The sequence below is a fragment of the Meles meles genome, chromosome 5 (assembly GCF_922984935.1).
Source record: "Meles meles chromosome 5, mMelMel3.1 paternal haplotype, whole genome shotgun sequence".
NCBI classification, from domain to species: domain Eukaryota; kingdom Metazoa; phylum Chordata; class Mammalia; order Carnivora; family Mustelidae; genus Meles; species Meles meles.
The window spans coordinates 41,381,623-41,404,254 of record NC_060070.1 but is presented as its reverse complement, the minus strand read 5'-3'; positions in this window follow the sequence as shown (position 1 = coordinate 41,404,254).

Genomic DNA, 22,632 nt, shown 5'->3' with positions numbered 1-22,632 from the left:
CCTACTGTCAAGGCTCAGGTCTTCTCTGATCCCTCCAGCTATACCCCTCCTGCCTCTGGATTCTACAATACTTACTGGATGTCTCTAAATCAAGTTGCTCTCTAAATTACCAAGTGTGAGAGACAGACCCCACACTGGAGAGAGCACTGGTGTTTGGTGCCAGAGGCCTAACCCTTTGTTTTGAGTCCCCCTTAGTCAGTGATGAATGTCTCTGATGGTCAGTTCCTATCTCTGAAAAAGCTATAGTATAACTTCATTTATAAGGTTTTCTCCAAGATTGAATAAGGTCATGTAAAGCTCCTATCACCTCATTGGGCATATTAATAAATGTCTGTTCCCTTCCAGTGAGACTGTACACCCCCCAAGGGCAGCTCGTATCTCTCCCAGCTCCAAGGAGAGTGTCATGCAGAAATTAAAGAGGCATGTAGGTAAATGAACCCCTTCCAAATCTAATGATTCTATGACAGTATCCCGAAATGGACTTTTCCATATCGACCATAAATACCTGCCAGTGCTTCCATCACGAAACGCATTTTTAACCTACTCAAACTGCCAAGACCATAAACAGATTTTATTTTTGCTCTAATAAGGGAATACATTATCCACTGACCCTCTCTCCCTTATTTGATATTGAGATTTTTTAGGACTCATTTACAAAATCCAGAAAGTCCACAGCAAAAGAAAAGGAAAAAAAAAAAAAAAAGAAAAGAAATGGCAACACTAAGTAATTTGAAAGATTTTTCATACCTAAAAAGGGAATTTTTAACCACAGCCTTAGTCATAAACCTTCAGCAGGCAAATGAGAAGTGGTGAGAGATGAAGTCCCAAGGAGAGAATGGGGTTGAAGTGTGGCTGGGGTTCAGGCAGTGGGTTAGAGCAGTCCTAAGACGAGCTGCCGGAAGTGGGTGCTGTACCTTTATCTCGGCCGCCCCCACCTGACCACCTGTAGGAGCCTCAGAGGAAGCAGACAACCCCCACACACTTTCCAGCTGCATCTTGGCAGCCACAAAGTACGCACACATAATCAGCCAACGTATAAAATTGTATCAGAAGCATCAATGTGACGGGGGAAAAAATCTTCAACTCGTGATGAGTAACCTGCGTTATTTAGATTCTGTCGCTAAGACCTGAAGCTAAGCTAAGGGGAGACCCCTCTCACCACACCCACGCAACCCTGATAACTAGCTGCATAAGTGTGCAATCTTAATAGCAAATATTTGGGACATTTAAAAGACTGAAGCAGCAAATCCTCTGGTAGAGGGTCGATGCTCACTGGGGACACTTTGGGGGCTGTAATTCTCCTCCCCCTAGAGTTCAATGACAAATGGAAATATGTCACTGGGTCCAAAAAGGAGGACAGTTTCCTGCCTTAGAATTGGGCAAGATGAGGAGATCTACAGTCCTGTGACCCCATATGGTCCTACAACTGAAGGGCTGGATTTTATTGAAAGATTGTAATTTGTATGTTTGGAGCAGTGTTCTTTGAGGCGCCTGCTTCAGAAATCATGTTATTTAAGTCAGGTGGCGAGAAAACAGGAAAAAAAAAATAAGAGCAACTGTTTATAAGTCATTTTTAAAACTTTGCTTTGTTCCACTTGAATAATTTTTAATCGCCATTTTGAGCAGTTAAATTAAAATGCACCTGCACTGTAAGTCATGAGAGAACACACCTGCTCTTCAAATATGACTTGAAAATAATTTGATTCCCCCATGCTCTCATTTTATATGTCATTTGAAAAGTGAGAAGAAAATCTGAATAGGCTCAAATTCCGACCCATAACTTATAAATCCTAAAGAAATCATCATGGACATTAAAGAAAAGTGTCACTTTAAAAAATATACTCTTCATCCAAAATACACCCAGTATTTGAAGGTGGGAGTAATCACACTTCATGGACATCACAATAAGGAGGGCCTTTACCTATTAGCAAAGAGGTCCTCCATAGCAATACATGCAGAGAACTTTGAGTCTCTAAGAGGTAGTCCTAAGTTAATGTCATATTTCTCCACTCTAAAGTAAGTTTAGAGACACGTGGGTGGCTTAGTTGGTTGAATATCTGCCTTTGGCTCAAGTTTTGCGTCAGGCTTCTTGCTCAGCAGGGAGTCGGCTTCTACCTCTCCCATTCCCCCTGCTTGTGCTCTCTCTCTCTGACAAAGAAGTAAAATCTTAAAAAAAAAAAAAAAAAAAAAATTTAACTGGCAACAATGTTCTTTGTCCACTGGGGCCAAAGAAACTATCAAGAGTATTTACCCACATGCTTCCATCTCCCTTGTAACTTGCCTAGGGCCATCCTGAGTCAGAGCACAGAAAAAACAGAGCATTTCTTCTTCTGTCCAGTCAGTTGAAGTCTGGCCAGTCTTGCCAGTCTAAATATAAAATACACATCTTTAAAGAATCATCAATGTTAATAAGCTGCGGAGGTAGACACTGAAGTCTTCTGTGTTGACAAATCCTAGAATTACACTTCCTTCACACAGGATGCTTCTGGATAAAGGTCTGTCTTAACAGTTTCTTTAAAAAAAACAGTTAGTGAAGCTGCAGTTGCCTTCTTTGCAAGAATGAGAATTTGACTGCCAGCAGATGACCCTCAACAAAAGAAAGACGGATGAAGAAAAGCTCAGTAAAATGCTGAGAACTGCAGCTTTCATTATGGATTTTGGGATATAATTTGCTATCATTTATCCCCATCTTCATTTTCTCATTCCCCCAATAAATACAACACCAGTCATTCATCCCTTATTGTATCCTAGGATAACGGTGTCCTACTAAAAATCTCATCTTTATTTTCTAATATCATCTGCTAGAATATCTCCTGGAGAAAAAAAATTAAACCCCATGAGAAACCCTGAGTGATATAAATTCAGGATTTCAGTTACTTAATCCTTTCACACTCTATCTAGATGAGAGATTACTATCTCCTCTTCATTCCTACTCGCAAAAATGTTAAGGCAGTAACACCCCTCCACCTTGGATCCTTTTGTAATAGCTGCCTTCATATTTATTTTTATCTAGTATTTGAAGTATCAAAAGCCTGAGGTTTTATTTTTCTTCAAAAGAGTAGCCCAAAGCCAAATTTCAGCCTCATCTATAAGACAATTTAATAATTAAACTGATTTTGTGATTGTACTCTTACATATACGCCCAACGGAAGTGCAAATGCGTGTTCATCCACAGACATGTTCTGGAATGTCCAATGGCAGTGCTATTCATTATGGCCAAAAAAAAAAAAAAAACCAAACAAACAAAAAAAAAACAACAACTGAGAACCGCACAAATGAATAAAGAGTGGTACATTCACACAGTGGAATATTACATAGCACTGAGAATAAAAAAATTGACGATTATATACTATGAATGGATTTCACAAACCTATTATTGAATGAAAGAAACCAGACACAAAATAGTACACGCCATATGACTTCATTTATCCCAAATTCAAAAGCAGGCGAAGTGAAACTATGCTTTTAAAAGTCAGAGTAGTGGGGCGCCTGGGTGGTTCAGTGGGTTAAGCCTCTGCCTTCAGCTCAGGTCATGATCTCAGGGTCCTGGGATCGAGCCCCGCATGGGGCTCTCTGCTCAGCAGGGAGCCTGCTTCCTCCTCTCTCTCTGCCTGCCTCTCTGCCTACTTGTGATCTCTCTCTCTCTGTCAAATAAATAAATAAAATCTTTAAAAAATAAAAGTCAGAGGGGGCGCCTGGGTGGCTCAGTGGGTTAAAGCCTCTGCCTTCGGCTCTGGTCATGATCCCAGGGTCCTGGGATCGTGCCCCACATCCGGCTCTCTGCTCCGCGGGGAGCCTGCTTCCTCCTCTCTCTCTGCCTGCCTCTCTACCTAGTTGTGATTTCTCTCTGTCAAATAAATAAAATATTAAATAAATAAATAAATAAATAAATAAAAGTCAGAGTAGTGGGGTGCCTGGGTGGCTCAGTTGGTTAAGTGTCCGATTCTTGATTTTAGCTCAGGTCGTGATCTCAGGGTGGTAAGCTCGAGCACTGAGTCCTGCTGAGCATGGACCCTACGTGACACTCTTTCTTTCTCTCTCTCCCCCTCTGCACCTCCTCCTGTGTGCATGTGCTCTCTCTCTCTAAATTAAATAAATATTTAAAAAACATTAAAAATAAAGGTCAGAACAGTGGTCACTGTAGGTGGGATAGTCACTAAGAGGGAGCATCAGAGATTTCTGGGGCAGTATTTTTTAACATTCTGTGTCTTAATCTGGGAGTTGATTCTATCAATGTTCAGTCTGAAAATTCATCAATATAATGAATGTATGTGATATGTGCAATTTTCCCAATGTATAATTGAATTTAAAGTTATATAAAATAAAACTAGATTCTTCTCTCAAGAAATAGATCTACAGGTGTGAATATTAACTCGGCATAGTAAAACGAGCTAAAAAGCTGAATTCAAATTCAAAATTTTATTATTAATTCTGCAATCTCATCTTCTCTGGCTTCCACTTCTATAAAATGAACAGCAAATGTCAAATGATATAGCAGTGCATTTTTAGCAAGAAAAATATACAAATATTTATTACTGTTGCCTGAATATTATATTATACTTCTCCAGGAATTCTTTTTAAGTTATAAGGTTGTATACAAATGTCAGTATAAATGTAACTGGTGGGCGCCTGGGTGGCTCAGTGGGTTAAGCCACTGCTTTCGGCTCAGGTCATGATCTCGGGGTCCTGGGATCGAGTCCCGCATCGGGCTCTCTGCTCAGCGGGGAGCCTGCTTCCCTCTCTCTCTCTCTCTCTCTCTGCCTGCCTCTCTATCTACTTGTGATCTCTCTCTGTCAAACAAATAAAATCTTAAAAAAAAAAAATAAAAAAAATAAATGTAACTGGTAATATAGTATCATCAATTTTGCTATTTAAAGAACTTCCTAACAATTAAAGATACACAACACTTACTCCTACAACATACACTCCTAAATCTTCTCTTGGACTTACCTCTTCTTCTCAATGACCTCTCAGTTGTCTTGAGTTTTCCTAGCTTTACCGTTTTGTTCCCATTCTACCCCACTTTCCTAACCAGCCATGCCCCATTTCCTCTACTTATTGGGATCCTACCCATTCTTCAGTTAAATCACCCCTGGTTAAATCACAACTCCTGTAGGACACCCCTCCAGACCATGGTGACCTTTTTTTTTTTTTTTTCCCATTTATTGTCTCTACCATCCGTTTATGACAGTTCTTAGATAAGCACTGAATAGCTATTTATCTCTCATACCATGATTTAACAAGTCCCATGTTCATATCTTGCTTCTCCAGTAGGCTATATTTTTTCCTAAAAGCAGAGACCTGTGTGATATTTATTTTAATCCCCCTCAATGCTCTGCACACTGTAGATATTAAATAAATGCTTGCTACACCAGTGCTCTTCTTGTGGGCTCAGGAAAGCAGGCTTCTCTGAAAGTAGGGCAAAGGTGCAGCCTGGGATTTCTTCTTAGAGTAAGTGGATTCTGTCAGCGGTATCTCATCTCTAAAACTCTCTGCTAAGCTCTGATCTTCTTTTCTCTGAGAGCTTTCAATCACTCTACCCTTTAGAGTCTAGACCAGTTCTTTTGAATAGAAACGTAATGTGAGCCACATATGTAATTAAAAATTGTCTAAAAGCTACATTAAAAAAAGAAAAGTAAAAAGAAACAGGTAAAATTAATAATATTTCTACTTAGCCTTATATATACAAAATATTATGATTTTTAACATATAACCAACATAAGAAATTATTAGAGAGACAGTTTGTCCTTTTTTGTACAGTTCATCTTTGAATTCTGATACATATTTTATACTCACAGCACATCTTAATTTGGACTAGCCCCATTTCAATTATTCAAAAGCTACATGTCCCAGTGACTACCATATTAGATGGCACAGGCTAGAATATATAGTTCTGAACCATTCTGAGTAAACCTAAGATCAGGCAAACCCCATAGAGATATGTTATAGTCTTCCTAACCTTTGCTCTTAAAAATTGAAGAATATACTTTAAGCAATTTTATTTAAGTTCAACATTAATCCATATCTACTCCATATTTAAAATGGTGATCTAATCATCAAAAATTCAGTATGGTGCTATGATTATTAAAAAATAAATTTAGGGGAGCCTGGGTGGCTCAGTTCTTAAGCATCTGCCTTTGGCTCAGGTCCTGATCCCAGGGTCCTCGGATGGAGACCCGCATCAGGCTCCCTGCTTGGTGGGAAGCCTGCTTCTCCCTCTCCCACTCCCCCTACTTGTGTTCCCTCTCTTGCTGTCTCTCTATCAAATAAATAAAATCTTTTTAAAAAAATAAAAAATAAATTTATAAATTAAAAAAACTTTGGAGCTTGGAACTTTGTTATTCAGAGTACTCAGCCCAGAGTTTCCACAGAGGAAGTGTTCAGTATATATTCACAGTGAATGACTAAATAAACAAAATATGCAAGCAAGCAAGCTAGTAGAAAAAAGTCTAGCCTTCCACCTCATATCCAGTTACAAATATGGTGGAAACATGGTGACATCTGTTCTCGTTCATTTATGAAATAAGAAATCAAACCTTGAAGAATCTCACCAAGGTGGAATTTAGATTTTTTTTTTTTTTCCAACAGCCAGTCCTATAAAGGAGGGGAAACCCTGGTAAACAAGAATTAAAATACAACTGTAACATGCAAAAGTTATTAAAATGTCTATAGTGCTTTATCACTTTGTAAAACCATTTGTCATATATTATGTAGATAACATACATACACCAAATATCATCTAACCCAACTATCAAAGTATAGTTTCTTTTTCCTCTATGCCAAAAGAAAATAGATGTGGAAATATGTGCTTAAACCAAATAACTCATGGTTCCATGGCTTCAAGAACATCTTGTACTCATGAGAATGTTTTCCCATTCATTTGTGCCACACGGTATAGCATACTTTATATCTGATTGCAAGTCATTTAAGAACTTCTTTATTTTGGAATTTTATGGCAATCATGTTAAGTATTAGTTTTACTATGGACATCAAAAGGATAAATGACTAATTACATAAAGGGGAAAAGATGAAATGAATCACGGATTCCACTTGAACCTCTGCAGTTAAAAGGGTAGGTAGCAAAATATTTAAGGAAAAAAAGAGATAGTTTCAGTTAGTCATGGTCTTTTGAGGTAAAAAAGGTAAAAGTATTTTACTTGCCTGAACTCAGATTTAGATTCTCAAAGATAAGAGGTACTGTGGAGAATCACCATAAAATACTCAGACTTCAAAGATTCCATAAGGTCAAAATATGGAATATTATGTACAAGTAAAAAATAGGTATAAAATCAATGTATTATGAGATGTTTTATTTTTTAAAATGTCTCTTTTGAGTATTCTTTTTTTTCTTTTAAGATTTTATTTATTTGACAGAGATCACAAGTAGGCAGAGAGGCAGGCAGAGAGGGGGAAGCAGGCTCCCCTTCGAGCAAAGAGTCCGATGCAGGGCTCGATCCCCAGACCCTGAGACCATGACCTGAGCCAAAAGCAGAGCCCAATCCACTGAGCCACCCAGGCGCCCCTCTTTTGAGTATTTTTAACAGGTATTCAGAACCTTAACCTAATCTGGACATGTTAATGAGTATAAGGAGAAAAAACTTGAAGAAACAGAATTTTTAAAGCAAGAATCTAGTCCTAGTTTCTTTTTAATATATAGGACTAGATTCTTGCTATAAAAATTTTGTTTAAGTTTTTTGCATGGAGTACAGGTTGTTATATATAAACAATGAATCTTGGAACACTACATCAAAAACTAATGACATACTGCATGGTGACTAACATAAACATAACAAAAAAATAAATAAAATTTAAAAATTAAAAGAAAAGAAAAAACACTTATGTTTTAGTTTTTGTAAGTTGCCCCCCAAACGTAAGCAACCTAAATTTTGCTTTAGGAGAAAAAGGACAAATCCACTTCAAACTAATTCAGCAACAAATACTTATAATATTTAGGTATTTTGTTTTTTAAAGCATTTAAAAATTAAGATGTAATCAACATATAACATTAGTTTCAGGTGTATAACATACTGGCTTGATTTTTATATATATTGTGAAACGATCACAACAATAAGTCTAGTTAATATCCATCATCACTCAGTTACAGATTTGTTTTTTTCTTGTGATGAGAATTTTTTTTTTTGAGAGAGAGAGTGTGTATATGAGCGAGCAGAGGTGGAAGGAGCAGAGGAAGAGAGAGAGAGAGAATCTCAAGCAGGTTCCACACAGGGCTCAATCTCACAACCCTGAGATCATGACCTGAGCCAGAATCAGAAGTTGGATGCTTAACCAACTGAGCCACTCAGGCGCCCCTCATGATGAGAACTTTTAAGATCTATTTTCTTAGCAATGTTCAGATATACAATATAGTATTATTAACTATAGTCAGGCATTTTTGATTAATAATGTTATCTATAAACTGATCATTTTTAGTTGAGTAGGCTAAATAAAATCACTGAATCTTTTAAGAATTATGAAGAGGGGAAAAAAAAAAAGAATTATGAAGAGGGGGGTCTTAGAAATATTTAGCCTACTGCCCTTCCAACTTTAATGTGTATGTGACACAGACCGTGATTCAGTAGGTGTGGGGTGGGTATGGGACTCTGTATTCTAGCAAGTGCTCGTTGGTACTGCGGCTGCTACCCCTGGGACCACATGTCAGGTAACCAGGCTCTAACGAAACCCAAGGAAGTTCCCACAGACTCTGCCTGGGCATCTCCAGTGACCAGAAGCTGAAGTTTGCTTCCATGGTAGCCACTTCAGGAATCTGACTTGTGGAGAGAGCAAGAGAGAAAGTCTGCTTCCTCTCCTAATGATGAAAGACACCTTTTCTCCTCCTCCATCTCTTTTCCATGTTAAACATCCCCACTTTTTAAAAAAATATATTTTTTGTCTTTAAAAATATTTTTTAAAGATTTTATTTATTTATTTGCCAGAGAGAGAGAGAGCACAAGCAGGCGGAGCAGCAGGTAGAGGGAGAGGGAGAAGCAGACTCCCCAATGAACAGGGAGTCCGATGCAGAACTTGATCCCAGGACCCTGGGATCATGACCTGAGCCAAAGGCAGACGCTTAACTGACTGAGCCACCCAGGCGCCCTCACCCCCACTTTCTTAGTTACTCTTAGAACTGGCCACTTTCTGAAGCCTTAAACACCTTGATTACAGAGAACACTCCCTCCGTAGTCAAATATTCCTCAAATTAGTCCCTTGGATCAGACATACTATTCTATGGGTCAACCAGGACTGAGAACAGTTGAGCGAAATCACCACACTGGCCAGTTAAATGGGACAGCTCTTTTAATGTGCTTCTAAAGAGCTGTCTTCTTCCATAAGAAGCAAAGAATCACACTGCTCTGGTGGCTCACAATCTTGTGGAGAAACCGATACTAAGCATGTGTATGAATTCTGTAGCTGAACAACTTATTCTTTTTAAACCAGGTATAGGAATTTGCATTTATTCCTATTAAATTTCATTATGCTGCTTTGGGCTTTGTATTCTCTGAGGTAATTTTAAAATATCAGATCAAATAAAAAATATTTTCATAATACTCAAAAAATTCTTTTTAAAATTTACTAAAATGTCATATACAACACATATGTAAAAAATACAAAGTTTAAAAAATTTATTTAAAAAAGAACATCCTTGGGAACACTATCGAGTTTGGAAAATAGAGCATTGCCAGGGCCTGGGAAGCCCCCAATGAGCCCTTCCCCATCATGGCCCACTCCATCACCTCTGCAGGTAATGGCTACGTTGTTTGTTTTTGTGACAATTATTCCCTTAATTTTCTTCATCATTTTACCATGTATATATGCATCCCTAAATGATGTATTTAGACTTACATGCTTTTGAACTTTACAAAAATGGAGTCACACTGTACATATTCTTCTGCGTCTCGCTTATTTTATTCAACATTATGTTTGTAAGACCCATCCATATCGATGCATGCATTTCTTATTTAACAAACACACAGAACTTATGACATGCCCATCATTTTCCTAACCATGCCACAAATATTAACTCATTTGAACCTCCTAACAACTCTGTCAGATAGATACTATCATTTTCCTCAATGTACAGATGAAGAAACAGGTTAGGAAAACTTGCCCAAGATCACAAAATCTTAAGTGGCCAAATCTGCTTTTTGGCAGAATCCATGACTTGAACCACCAAGGAAGTCCTCTCTGCACCCTCTCCTCTACGTGGTGTTATTAGATCATTTCTCACTACCAGATAGTATCCCAGTGCATATGTATAGCAAAAGGAGTGGATTCAATCCAGTGTTGATGGGCACTTGAGTTGTTCCCAGTTTTTGCTTCTATAAACAATGCTCCCTTCAACATTCTTGTCTTGTGTTTCTTGAAGCACATGAGTGTTCTTCCTAAATGTACACTGAGGACTAGAACTGCTGGTTTGTAAGTTATTAGGTCCAGCTGGTTAGGTTATAAGCTATTTTCCAATGTAATTGCATCAAATTATACTTCTACCAGCTATATACAAGATCTCCCATTCATCCACATCCTTGCCAGCACATGGTATTGTCAGGCTTTTAATTTCTGCCAATCCAAAGCATATGTAAGCTTTGCTTTTTTTTTTTTAATTTTATTTATTTATTTGAAAAAGAGAATGAGCAAGCACAGCAGGTAGAAGAGGCAGAGGGACAGGGAGAAGCAGGCTCCCCACTGAGCAGGGAGTCTGACAAAGGACTTGATCTCAGGACCCCGAGATCTTGACCCGAGCTGAAGGTAGACACAACCAACTGAGTCATCCAGATACCCCTTTAAGTAAACTCTACATCCCATATGGGACTCAAACTCATAACCCTGAGATCAAGAGTCGCATGTTCTTCTAACTGAGCCAACAGGCACCCCTCTCCGCCCACTTTTTAATTGAATTGTTTTTTGGTGTTGAGTGGTATAAATTTCTTAAGTGTTTTAGATAACAACCCCTTATTGAATATATCATTCACAAATATCTTCTCCCAGTCAGTAGTTTCCCTTTTTGTTTGTTGGTGGTGTTTTTTGTTATGCAAAAGCTTTTTATCTGTTTGTTCTGATGTAGTCCCAATATTTTATTTTTGCTCTTGTTTCCCTTGTCTCAGGAGACCTATCCATTAATATGTTGCAAAGGCTGATGTCCAAGAGATTACCACCTATGTTTTCTTCTAGTAGTTTTATGGTTTTGGGTCTCACATTTAGTTCTTTAGTCCATTTTTAGTTTATTTTTGTGTATAGTGTGAGAAAGTGTTCAGTATCATTCTTTTACATGTAGCTGTCCAGTTTCCCCAGCACCATTTATTGAAGAGAATGTCCTTTCCCACATTATATATTCTTGCTTCCTTTGTCATAGCTTAATTGATCATGTAAGTGTGGATTGTTTCTGGGCTGTCCTGTTCCACTGATCTGTGTGTCCATCTTTGTGCCCGTACCATATTGTTTCGATTACTATAGCTTTGCAGTGTATCTTGAAATCTGAGACTGTGATACCTCTAGCTTTGTTCTTTTTTCTCAAGATTGCATTGGCTACTCAAGATCTTTTGCAGTTCCGTATGAATTTTGGGATTAATTGTTCTAGTTCTGTGGAAAATACTATTGGTATTTTGGTAGGGATTGCATTAAATCTGTAGATTGTTTTGGGTAGTAGGGACATTTTAACAATATTAATTCTTCCAGTTGATGAGAATAGCATACCTTTCCATTTGTGCTGTCTTCGAGTTCTTTCATTGATGTCTTATAGCTTTTAGAGCATAGGTCTTGCACCTCCTTGGTTAAATTTATCCCTAAGTATTTGGGGGGGGAGGCGTGCAACCATAATGGGATTGTTTTCTTAATTTCCCTTTCTACTACTTTATTATCAGTGTATAGAAATACAACATATTTCTGTATATTTCTGCAACTTTACTGAATTCACCTATTAGTTCTAATAAGGTTTTTTGTTTGTTTGTTTTGGTGGAGTCTTTAGTCTTTTTTACATACGGTATCACACCATCTGCAAATGATGACAGTTTTATTTCATCCTCATCCTGGATACCTTTTATTTCCTCTTGTCTGACTGTTGCAGCTAGGACTTACAGCACTGTGCTAGATAAAAGTTGTGAGAGTGGATATCATTGTCTTGTTCTTGGCCTTAGAAGAAAACTGTCAGTTTTTTATCATTAAATGCTGTCAGCTATAGATTTTTCATTTATGGTCTTTATTGTGTTGAAGTATGTTCCTTCTAAGCCCATTTTCTTAAGAAGTTTTATCATGAAGGAATGTTAAATTTAATTAAATGTTTTTTCTGCATCTTCTGAGATAATCACATCATTCTTAGCCTTTCTCTTGTTAATGTGATATATCACATTGACTGACTTGAATATTTAACCACCTCTGCACCCCAGGAATAAATCCCACTTGATCATAGTGAATGATCCTTTTACTGTATTTTTTAATTCAGTTTGCCAATGTTTTGTTGAGGATTTCTGCATCTATGTTCATCAAGGATACTGATGTATAATTTTCCTTTTTTGTCATGTCTTTGATTTTGGTTATCAGGGTAATGCTTTGTAGAATGAATCTGGAAGTTTTCCTGACTCTTCTGTTTTTCAGAATAGTTTGAGAAGAACAGACATGAACTCTTCTTTAAATGTTTGGCAGATTTCACCTATGAATCCTTCTGGTCCTGGACTTTTATTTGTTAGGAGTTTCTTAATAACAATTCAGTTCTGTTAATAGTAATTGGTCTGTTCATATTTTATATTTCTTCCTGATTCAGTTTTGGAAGATAGTAGGTTTCTAGAATTTGTCCATTTCTTTTAGGTTATCCAATTTGTTGTCATAAAATTTCTTATAGATTCTCTCATAATTCTTTGTATTTCTGTGGTGCCAGTTGTTATTTTTACTCCTTCATCTGATTTTACTTGAGTCCTTTCATTTTTTCTTGATGAGTTTGGCTAAAAAAGTTTATCAATTTTGCTTATCTTTCACCGAACCAGCTCTTGGTTTCATTTATCTTTTCCATTTTTTTTAAAGTTTCTATTTCATTTATTTCTGCTCTGATCTTTATTATTTCCTTTCTTCTACTAATCTTGAGCTTTGTTTGTTCTCCTTTTTCTTGTTCTTCTAGTTATAAGGTAGATTGCTCATTTCAGATTTTTCTTGTTTCCTGAGGTAAACTTGTTTCATTATAAACTTCCTCTTAGAACTGCTTTTGTTGCATCCCGAAGATTTTGGACTATTGTATTTTCATTTTCATTTGTCTCCAGGTACTTTTTTCTTTTTTCTTTAAATTTAAATTCAATTAGCAAACATATAGTACATCTTTTTTTTTTTTTTTTTTTTTTAAGATTTTACTTATCCATTTGACAGACAGAGATCACAAGTAGGCAGAGAGGCAGGCAGAGAGAGAGGAGGAAGCAGGCTCTCCGCAGAGCAGAGAGCCCGATGCGGGGCTCGATCCCAGGACTCTGGGATCATGACCTGAGCGGAAGGCAGAGGCTTTAACCCACTGAGCCACCCAGGTGCCCCATCATTAGTTTTTGGTATTTTATACACCCTTTGATTTCTTCTTTGATCCATTTGTTGTTTAGGAGCATGTTATTTAGCCTTCCATGTTTGTTTTTTCCAGATTTTTTCCCCTTGTCATTGATGTCTGGTTTCACACCATTATAGTCATACCATTAGAGTCAGAAAAGATGCTTGATATGACTTCAGTCTTCTTAAATTTATTAAGACTTGTTTTCTGACCTAACATGTGATCTATCCTGGAGAATGTGCCAGTTCACTTGAAAAAATGCACTAGAATGTTCTGAATATATCTGTTAAGTCCATCTAATGTGTCATTCAAAACCATTGTTTCTTTATTGCTTTTCTGCCTGAATGAACTGTCCACTGATGATGATCTCTCCATTGGGGTGTTAAAATCCCCTACTATTATTCTATTACTGTCAGTTTTTCCCTTTATATCTGTTAATATTTGCTTTATCTATCTAGGCGTTCCTTTGTTGGGTGCAAAGCTATTTATAGTTGTTACATCCTCTTGTGAGATGGATCCCTTTATCACTATGTAATGCCCTTCTTGTCTCTTACTACAGTTTTTGTTTTAAAGTCTATTTTGTCTTACTGCTACTTTGGCATTTTTTTCCTTCTATTTGCATGAATTATTTCTTCCCATCCCTTTACTTTCAGTCTGTCATTAGGTCTGAAGTGAGTCTCTTGTAGGTAAGATATAGTGTTTTTGTGTTTTTTTTTAAATCCATTCAGTCATCCATTCTTTTGATTGGAGTACTTAGTCTATTTACATTTAAAGTAATTACTGATAGGTATGTACTTATTACCATTTTGTTCCTTGTTTTCTGGCTGCTTTTGTAGTTCTCTTCTGTTTCTTTCTTCTTCTCTTGCTCTCTTCCCTTGTGGTTTGATGGCCATCATTAGTGTTATGCTTGGAGTCCTTTCTCTTTATTTTTTGTGTATTTATTATAGGTTTTGGTTTATGGTTACCACTGGGTTCACATATAACATCCTATGCATATAGCAGTCTATATTAAATTGATGATCATTTAAGTTCTCACACGTTCTAAAAGTACTTTTTACTCCTCCTCCATATTTTATATATATGTCATATTTTATATCAATTTAATTTGTATATTCCCTAATTTTTGTAGATATAATTGATTTTATTTATGTTTATGCTTAAATCTCCATACTGACTTTATAAGTAATTCACCATAACACCTTTACTATATATTTCCTTTCACTTCTAAAATTTTTTCCTTTCATAATATTCTTACTTTTAGGTATAGCCTTTTCTTTCCACTTAAAGAATTCCTTTCAACATTTCTTACCAGACTGGTTCAGTGGTGATAAACTCTTTTGTTTATATGGGAAACTATTTCTCTCTCCTTCAATTCTGAATGATAGCTTTACCAGGTAAAGTATTCTTGGTTTCAGGTTTTTTCTTTCAGGTCTTTGAATATATCATGCCACTCTCTTCTGGCCTTCAAAGTTTCTGTTGAAAAATCAGCCAAAAGCACTAGAGGGTTTCTCTTGTATGTAAATTTTCTTTTCTCTTGCTGCTTTTAAGATTCCCTTTTTAAAAAAAAAATTTTTTTTTTAAGATTTTATTTATTTATTTGACAGAGATCACAAGTAGGTAGAGAGGCAGGCAGAGAGAGGGGGGAAGCAGGCTCCCTGCTGAGGAGAGAACCCGATGCGGGGCTTGATCCCAGGACCCAAGAGCCGAAGGCAGAGGCCTTAACCCACTGAGCTACCCAAGATTCCCTCTTTATCATTATATTTAGCCATTTTAATTACTATGCATCTTGGTGTGGACCTCCTTGAATTCATCTCATTAGGGAATATCTGTGTTTCCTGGACCTGGATGTCTAATTCCTTCCTCAGATTAGGAAAGCTTTCTGCTCTTATTTCTTTCAAATAAGTTTTCTGTTCCCTTCTCTCTGTCTTCTCCTTCTGGACTCCCTATAATGTGAATGTTATTATACTTGATGATGTCACAGAGTTCCCTTAACCTTTTTTCACTTTTTTTTTTAAAGATTTTTATTTATTTATTTGGCAGAGAGAGATCACAAGTTGGCAGAGAGGCAGGCAGAGAAAGAGAGAGAGAGAGGGAAGCAGGCTCCCTGCTGAGCAGAGAGCCTGATGCGGGACTCGATCCCAGGACCCTGAGATCATGACCTGAGCCGAAGGCAGCGGCTTAACCCACTGAGCCACCCAGGCACCCCTTTTTTCACTTTTTATTATTCCTTTCTCTTTTTGCTGTTCAGCGTGGTTGCTTTCCATTACCGTTCTTCCAAATTGCTGATTTGTTCTTCTGTATTCTCTAATCTGTTGTTAATTGCCTCTAGAGTAATTTCTCACTTCAGTTACTGAATTCTTCAGCTCTGATTGATTCTTTTTTATGTTTTCTATCTCTGTGTTGAAGTTCTGAGTTCACCTATTCTTTTCTCAATCCAGAGACTATCTTTACAAAATTACTTTGAACTCCTTATGAGGCATATCATTTATCTCCATTCCATTTGCTCTTGTACCGTGACTTCATCTTATTCTTACATTTGGAACATATTCCTTTGTCTCCTCATCTTATCTAACTCTCTACATTTGTTTCTATGTATTAGGTAGGTCAGCTACTCTCCTTGTCTAAAAGACGTCCTGTGGTGCCCTGTAGCACAATCCCTCCTGGTCATCAGAACCAGGTGCTCTAAAAGTGGTCGCTCTGTGGACTGACTATTCCCTCCTGTTGAGAATGAGCCTCTTTTAGCCCAACTGGCTGCAATGACTTGCTCTGCCCACTGTGGGTACACTGGACAGGGTTTTCTCCTAGACTTTTAAGAGGATTGGCTCTGGCTGCTGTGGGCTCACTGGTGGACAGAGCTGGCACTCAGCCTGCCTGCAGTTAGCCTCTCTGTCACAGCTGCAGGCACACTGAAGGGCAGGGCTTTCTCCCTGTGCAGCCAGCTAAAAGGCCTGGCTGCAAGAACAATGGGCCTGCTGGTGTGTGGGCTTATCTCCCTCCTTCCCAAGGCAGCAGTCACTTTGGAAAGACACCAGTCTTTCCAGCTGGGGCTGCCTACCAGGTGTGATGAAGCAGTAGCCACTTTGGAGGGATGCCTGCTGAAGCAGATAGGCTGGGTAGGGCAGGTCTGCTGGAGAATGTCAGGGTGGAGCTCACAAGGGAGATGGACAGTGTTAGAACTGGTTGGCTCCTACAAGAGTATCTGGTTATCTAGGCTGAGGAAGGGCTAGAAAAATGGTGCCTGCTAGCACTTTTATTTCCCGTGCCAGACACTTTCCCAGGTACTGGGAATGCCACAGGAAACAGTAACCTCTGAGCTTATGTCATAGTGAGGGAAAGGACAATAAACAAGCCAGCAACACATATAGGATACCAGAAGGTGATGAAATCTTTGGAGAAAAGGAAGGAAAGGAAAGGGGTGAGAAGGAAGGCAGTCCCTGGGCTCCACAGGTGTCAGGAAGGCCTCCCTTAAGGGATGGGAGAGAAGCTGAGGCAGCAGTGGAAGAGCCAGTCCTTACTGTGGGTCCCACGGATTCTCTCTTCAGTTCACGCAGACATACCAGGCTGTACAAGCGTATTAACAGCCAGAAGGCTATTCAAAGATTCCAGTCCTCTCTCACGCTCTGGGTTCTGGGCCTCCCCAGAGGTCCAGGGTCCTCCCCTTAATTCTCTGAGCTACCCCACCCGATCCAGACACCATCAGGATTCTCGAACTTACGGCTGGCTGGCAGAGCCATCTCAACCTCTCATCTTCCTTTGCCCAGCTCCCTGAGCCCAGTCTATCTCTGGTTTGGCTTCTGAAGCTGGGGCCTCCCTTGGGCCTCCTCCTGGTTCCTCAAAATCCAGCCTCCTTCCCAGGATGCATTCTCAGTAGCAGGTAGGAAGCCAGGTCAGGCTCCCTTGGTGATTTCCTTCCCTCCTTCTAGAAACAGGCTGTTGGCAAGGAAGAAAACAGTAGCACCTGAGACCACCGTAGGGGTATCTGTGAGTAAGAGACCAGGGTCAGAGAGGAGCATCGTGTAGGTGCTTGTGTGCACACGTGGGTGGACCCGTAAATATGTAATTATGCAAGCATGAATGTGTGCATGCCTAGGTCTGTACAAGAACAGTGTGAGAAAGAGGTGTGGCCATCAGGCAGGAGCAAATGGAATCTAAGAGAACAAGTGAGAAGACGTGAGTGCTCACAGAGAGAAAGAAATACAAATATTTGCCAAGAGAGGGAAAATAAAAGACACCCAAAAGGAAACACCACAGGATATCAAGACACAGGGGTAAAAGTGTGACAGGGAGGTATTGGTATTGAAATCCCCAAATGCTGAGAAGATGGCAGGAGACAATAAATAAATAAATAAATCTGCTAAAATGAAGTATGAAAGAGGCAAGACTGACACAAAATTTGAGCTAATAAAATTCTTCTGTGTGCTTCTTCTTAAGCATTCATTTCCTGGACCAAGGCTAACATAACACAAATAACTAGGAAACAAATGACGGAATGTTTCTAAAGATGATGTTTAGAAAGACAACTATCATATGATCTCCCTGATATGAGGACATGGAGAAGCAACATGGGGGGGTAGGGGGATAGGAGAAGAATAAATGAAACAAGATGGGATTGGGAGGGAGACAAACCATAAATGACTCTTAATCTCACAAAACAAACTGGGGGTTGCTGGGGGGAGGTGGGATTGGGATAGGGGGAGCGGGCTATGGACATTGGGGAGGGGAGGCGAACCATAAGAGACTATGGACTCTGAAAAACAACCTGAGGGTTTTGAAGGGTCAGGGGTGGGAGGTTGGGGGAACAGGTGGTGGGTGATGGGGAGGGCACGTTTTGCATGGAGCACTGGGTGTTGTGCAAAAAGAATGAATACTGTTACGCTGAAAAAATAAATAAAAAGGGAAAAAAAAAAAAAAAAGAGTCCTACTCTTGGTTTCGGCTCAGGTTGTGATCTCAGAATCATGAGATTGAGTCCTGTGCCGGCTCTATGCTTGCACAGAGACTGCTTAAAACTCTCTCCCCCTCTCCCTTTGTCCCTCCCTCCAAATAAGTAAATAAATAAAATCTTTTAAAAAATAAAAAAAAAAATAAAATAAATGAAAGAAAAAACTAGAAATTCTAGAAATTCAGCTGCCTGCATTACAAAATGCAAAAAGGAAAGGCTCTTGGGTCAGAACGCTGTGGTATAGAGCTAACGATCCTGCATGGTTTGGCCAAACGACAGGCGAAACAAACCAAAACTAAACAGGAAAACAAGAATGCTCACATATACAGACGCAAGCAACAGGCTGCCCTGTTTGAACACACCCGGGACCTCCCTGTGATATTCAGGGTCTCCCAGGCAGCCTCCTGACCATGGAAAGGAGGCAAGGCCCTTCCTCCTGTGATAAGTGCCCCTTCTCCACTCTGCTATTTCCTCTGACTCGCATTTTCTGTTAACCTTCCTCTTGGAATCCTTGACAATGACTCACATCGCAATAGGGCTAGTCAGCAATACCACAGCCCTCCATAGTACATGCTGTGTAGGAGGCAAGCAGCTCCGTGGACTGCAGTGGGTACCGGTTTTTTCCTCTCTCTGTTCAGGGAGGATCTGCTTTTCAGCCACATTTCCCTCAAAACACAGCCCTGACAGAAGATGCTTACTACACAGATTTCTAAACGATGAAATGATCTGACTTTGGCTACTTGGTCATAATGAAACTAAAAACATAAGATGAAAAAACAATACTGTGATCATCACACCTACAAAAAACAACTTTATACTTGGGTGAAATCATGAGATCAGAAAAAAAAGCTCAAACTAATATTTTCCAACCTTTCACTAACAGCTAGGACTAAAACCACATGTTGTGAAGGTCTTGCACTGTGTTATTATTAGAAGTCACAATTCTATTGATACTGATGAGTCATTTGTATCGGCGGAAACCAAGAACTTCCATCAACATCATGTTACACACAGTCACTGTGGCTTGGCTTTTTCTTTATTACTGGTCAAAGCTGCTTCAAAATGCTTACTGAAGCTAAAAAAAAAAAGAAAAAAGAAAGAAAAGGAGGAGGAGAACTCCTCAAGGATGTGCAAATCTTCCCTTCCCCAGCTGATCTCAAGTCATTCATCCTTCTCAAGCTGGTTGGGATGATTTGATCAACTCATACCTATAAAAGGAAGTTTATTTAGAAACCTCAGAAAAGTAACATTTCACACTTTCTGATGAAAATAAGCAGAACTGAACTCCAAAAACAAACAGTGAAACCATCTTTGAAAACACATGCCAGATTTAAAATGACCTGAGGTCAGGTTGCTGTTTTTTTGTTTTGTTTTTTTTTTATAACCTTAATAACGTGCAACAGATATAAACAAACTCTGTCATCACTTAAGGGCTTGAACCACACAAAACAATGTCAGGCTAGCCACTGAGCACCCACTCCCCTACACTTCCCCACCTCAAGGCCCATGCCCCTCCCAGAGGGAGAAGTAGGTCAAGTTTCAGTTACACCAAGAAGACCTATGTTAAAGGTTTACGAGCGTTTCTTCCAGTGCTAAGGAAGAAATAACAGCATATACCTGTTCCCTTAATATCATCCCCTTACCCTTCTGCCCTTAAAGAGCCCCCAGAAAAGGTAAATGAAGTAAACAATCCATTTTCCTGAGGGATTCCCAGAAATGCCATGATTCCTACGCAGTCTCTGCAAAGGTAGAAATATGCCCAACATTCTACCCTGCAACCAGAAGGCTCTGATTGGCTGCTGGAAGAAGGGAACCCAGCTCAGCAGTGACTGCAGATCTGAAAATAGCCTGCCAGCCGCTCAACGGCCCCCGGGTGCTCTCCGAGGGCAGCATGGCCCTGTGGGCAGTTTATAGTGCAGCGGGCTGAGTGCCGCAACAGCTGCATGAGTCAGCAAGCACTTCTGGTAGGAAACTGCTGACATGCTAAATTACTCTTGCATGCATAAGGTGCACACACCTACCCAGCAAAAAATCAAAACAAGGTACATGCAAATTAGCAAAAAGGAACCTCTCGACCCTTGCAGTTCTATTTTCCAAGGTTAGACCAAAAATACAAATAATCTATATGCCACTGCTCAAAAAGCAGCAACGGCTCCCAATAATTCATCATGGTAATAAACAAACAGCTCACTCTCCATGTTGTGATGTGTGGAACAGCTGCATTCAAATCTTACAAGCCAGTTAATTTTAACTGGTTTTAATTTTAACTGGATTTAACTGCTTTTCCTCCCTTCTGAAAAATCAAAATAGTTGCCCTATCAACCACAAAAACTGGTAACAGACCAGCACAGTTCCTGTTTTTCAGAGGGGACTTACTTTCAAACCCACAATATCAAGATGCTTAACATAAGTGGAAATTTAAAATTCACTGTTTGATGTGGGAGACTTAAACCTGTACACTAATTCAGATCCCACAAACGTTATTGAGTGATTACCTCTCACGTTCGTCCTACATGTCTTTCATCTCTGGTCTCTGATTTAATACAGGACCCAAATATCTACAGGAAAACTCAGAATGCATTTTCCCACAGAAACAATGCCATGCTAGTGAGATAGCGTCTCAGGACAGTCCATGAAACTGTTCTCGAAGGTAAAATATGAGTGAGAGGTTAAATTTGCAATTTAAAAAGAGAAAATAATACTATAACAATAGTTCCAAAACGAATTAAAAATGAAAAAAAGCCTCCTGAGTGACTGTGTTTGAGGAAGCATCTAATCAGAGGAAGATAAAGGGACAGCCTTCTAAATAAGACTTTTGGACTTGGTCTTTAGTTTCACTCTGGTTCTTTTAACATGGTTTAAATGATTAATTTCATTTTAAAATGCAAGGCATTCTCCTACCTTGGGATAATGTATCATTAAAAAAATCTTTATATTTATCAGTTGTGAGCACTGATTTTTTTTTTCCAAAAAAAAAAAAAAAAAAAAAAAAAAAAGATGACCAAGAGTTGGAAGAGAAAAATAGAAGAATGGTTACAAAAGGGGGATACTAGTGATTGAGGAACAAAAGGAAATGGAGTCTGGGAGAAAAGAAGGCATGGGGATATAACTAAACGAGGAAGAGAGAGGAAAGGTAAGAATTAGAGAAAGGTCCCCTACTAGATCGTGAACTCCCAGAGAGGAGTCTTTCCACCCAGAGGCTAAGTGACCAGTGACCGGACCTACACCGCAAAGGAAGGAGTCCAGCAGGACAGTTCCACAGATTGGCACTAGATGGCGCCATCAACTCAACATAGCATGGTTGCTGGAGGCATTTGCCTTGGGGGAGGGGTGCTACGAGATGCAGTTGAGACTCCACAACTGGGTATTTAGCAGGTAACATGTCTATCTAAAATAAGCATGGTTTCATTAGTCAGTCAACTTCTCCAAACATCCAGATGTTATCACCATGCTAATAGCATAGAGCATGCCAATTTTTAAACCTATCAACTCAATTTTAGTAATAAAATAGGATAGGGAAGCCTTTGAATGGGGTCCATTGCTTTTTTTCCTCCTAAAATGGAATACTTAAGGATAATAGAGTATTTTGGGTTCACTGCTGCTGAAATGACAAAAACTCCTAATTATAAACCAAGTGGCTTTTCCCTGAAGCTCTGTTTAAATGTCAAATAACACACCATCTTGTTACACAGGTTTGTGTGATCAGATCCAGTGTCTGGCAGGAGGAAGGTGGTGTTCACTGACAAATGTATTATAACATTAAAAATCATTGGTTTTATTTTTAATATTACAGTGGTTTTTATCTTCTGCTTATCTATATCCTCTGTCCAGGGTTGGATTTATGAACAGCCCTCTCTTTGCTCAGAAATGTCCTCCCATAACCAGTTTACAAATGTGTGAAATCTTAATATTTCCATCTACAGAATTTAACTTCTTTGGCTTTTTCTCCTGTTAGTATGCTGATGCTTCAGAAAGAAGTGAGTACTAGAATGGTACTGTTATTTACACCCTAGAAAAACTGGTTGCATAAAATCCATTTCTGAGACTGGTTTTGAAAGGGAATGAGGGGACTAGTTAAGGGCACTCATGACTGAAAGACACCACAGTGTAGAAGGATGGAAAAGAAGACAGTGAAGAACTCATAGCAAACCTTGCCTAGCTTTACAACTACAGAAAGGATCA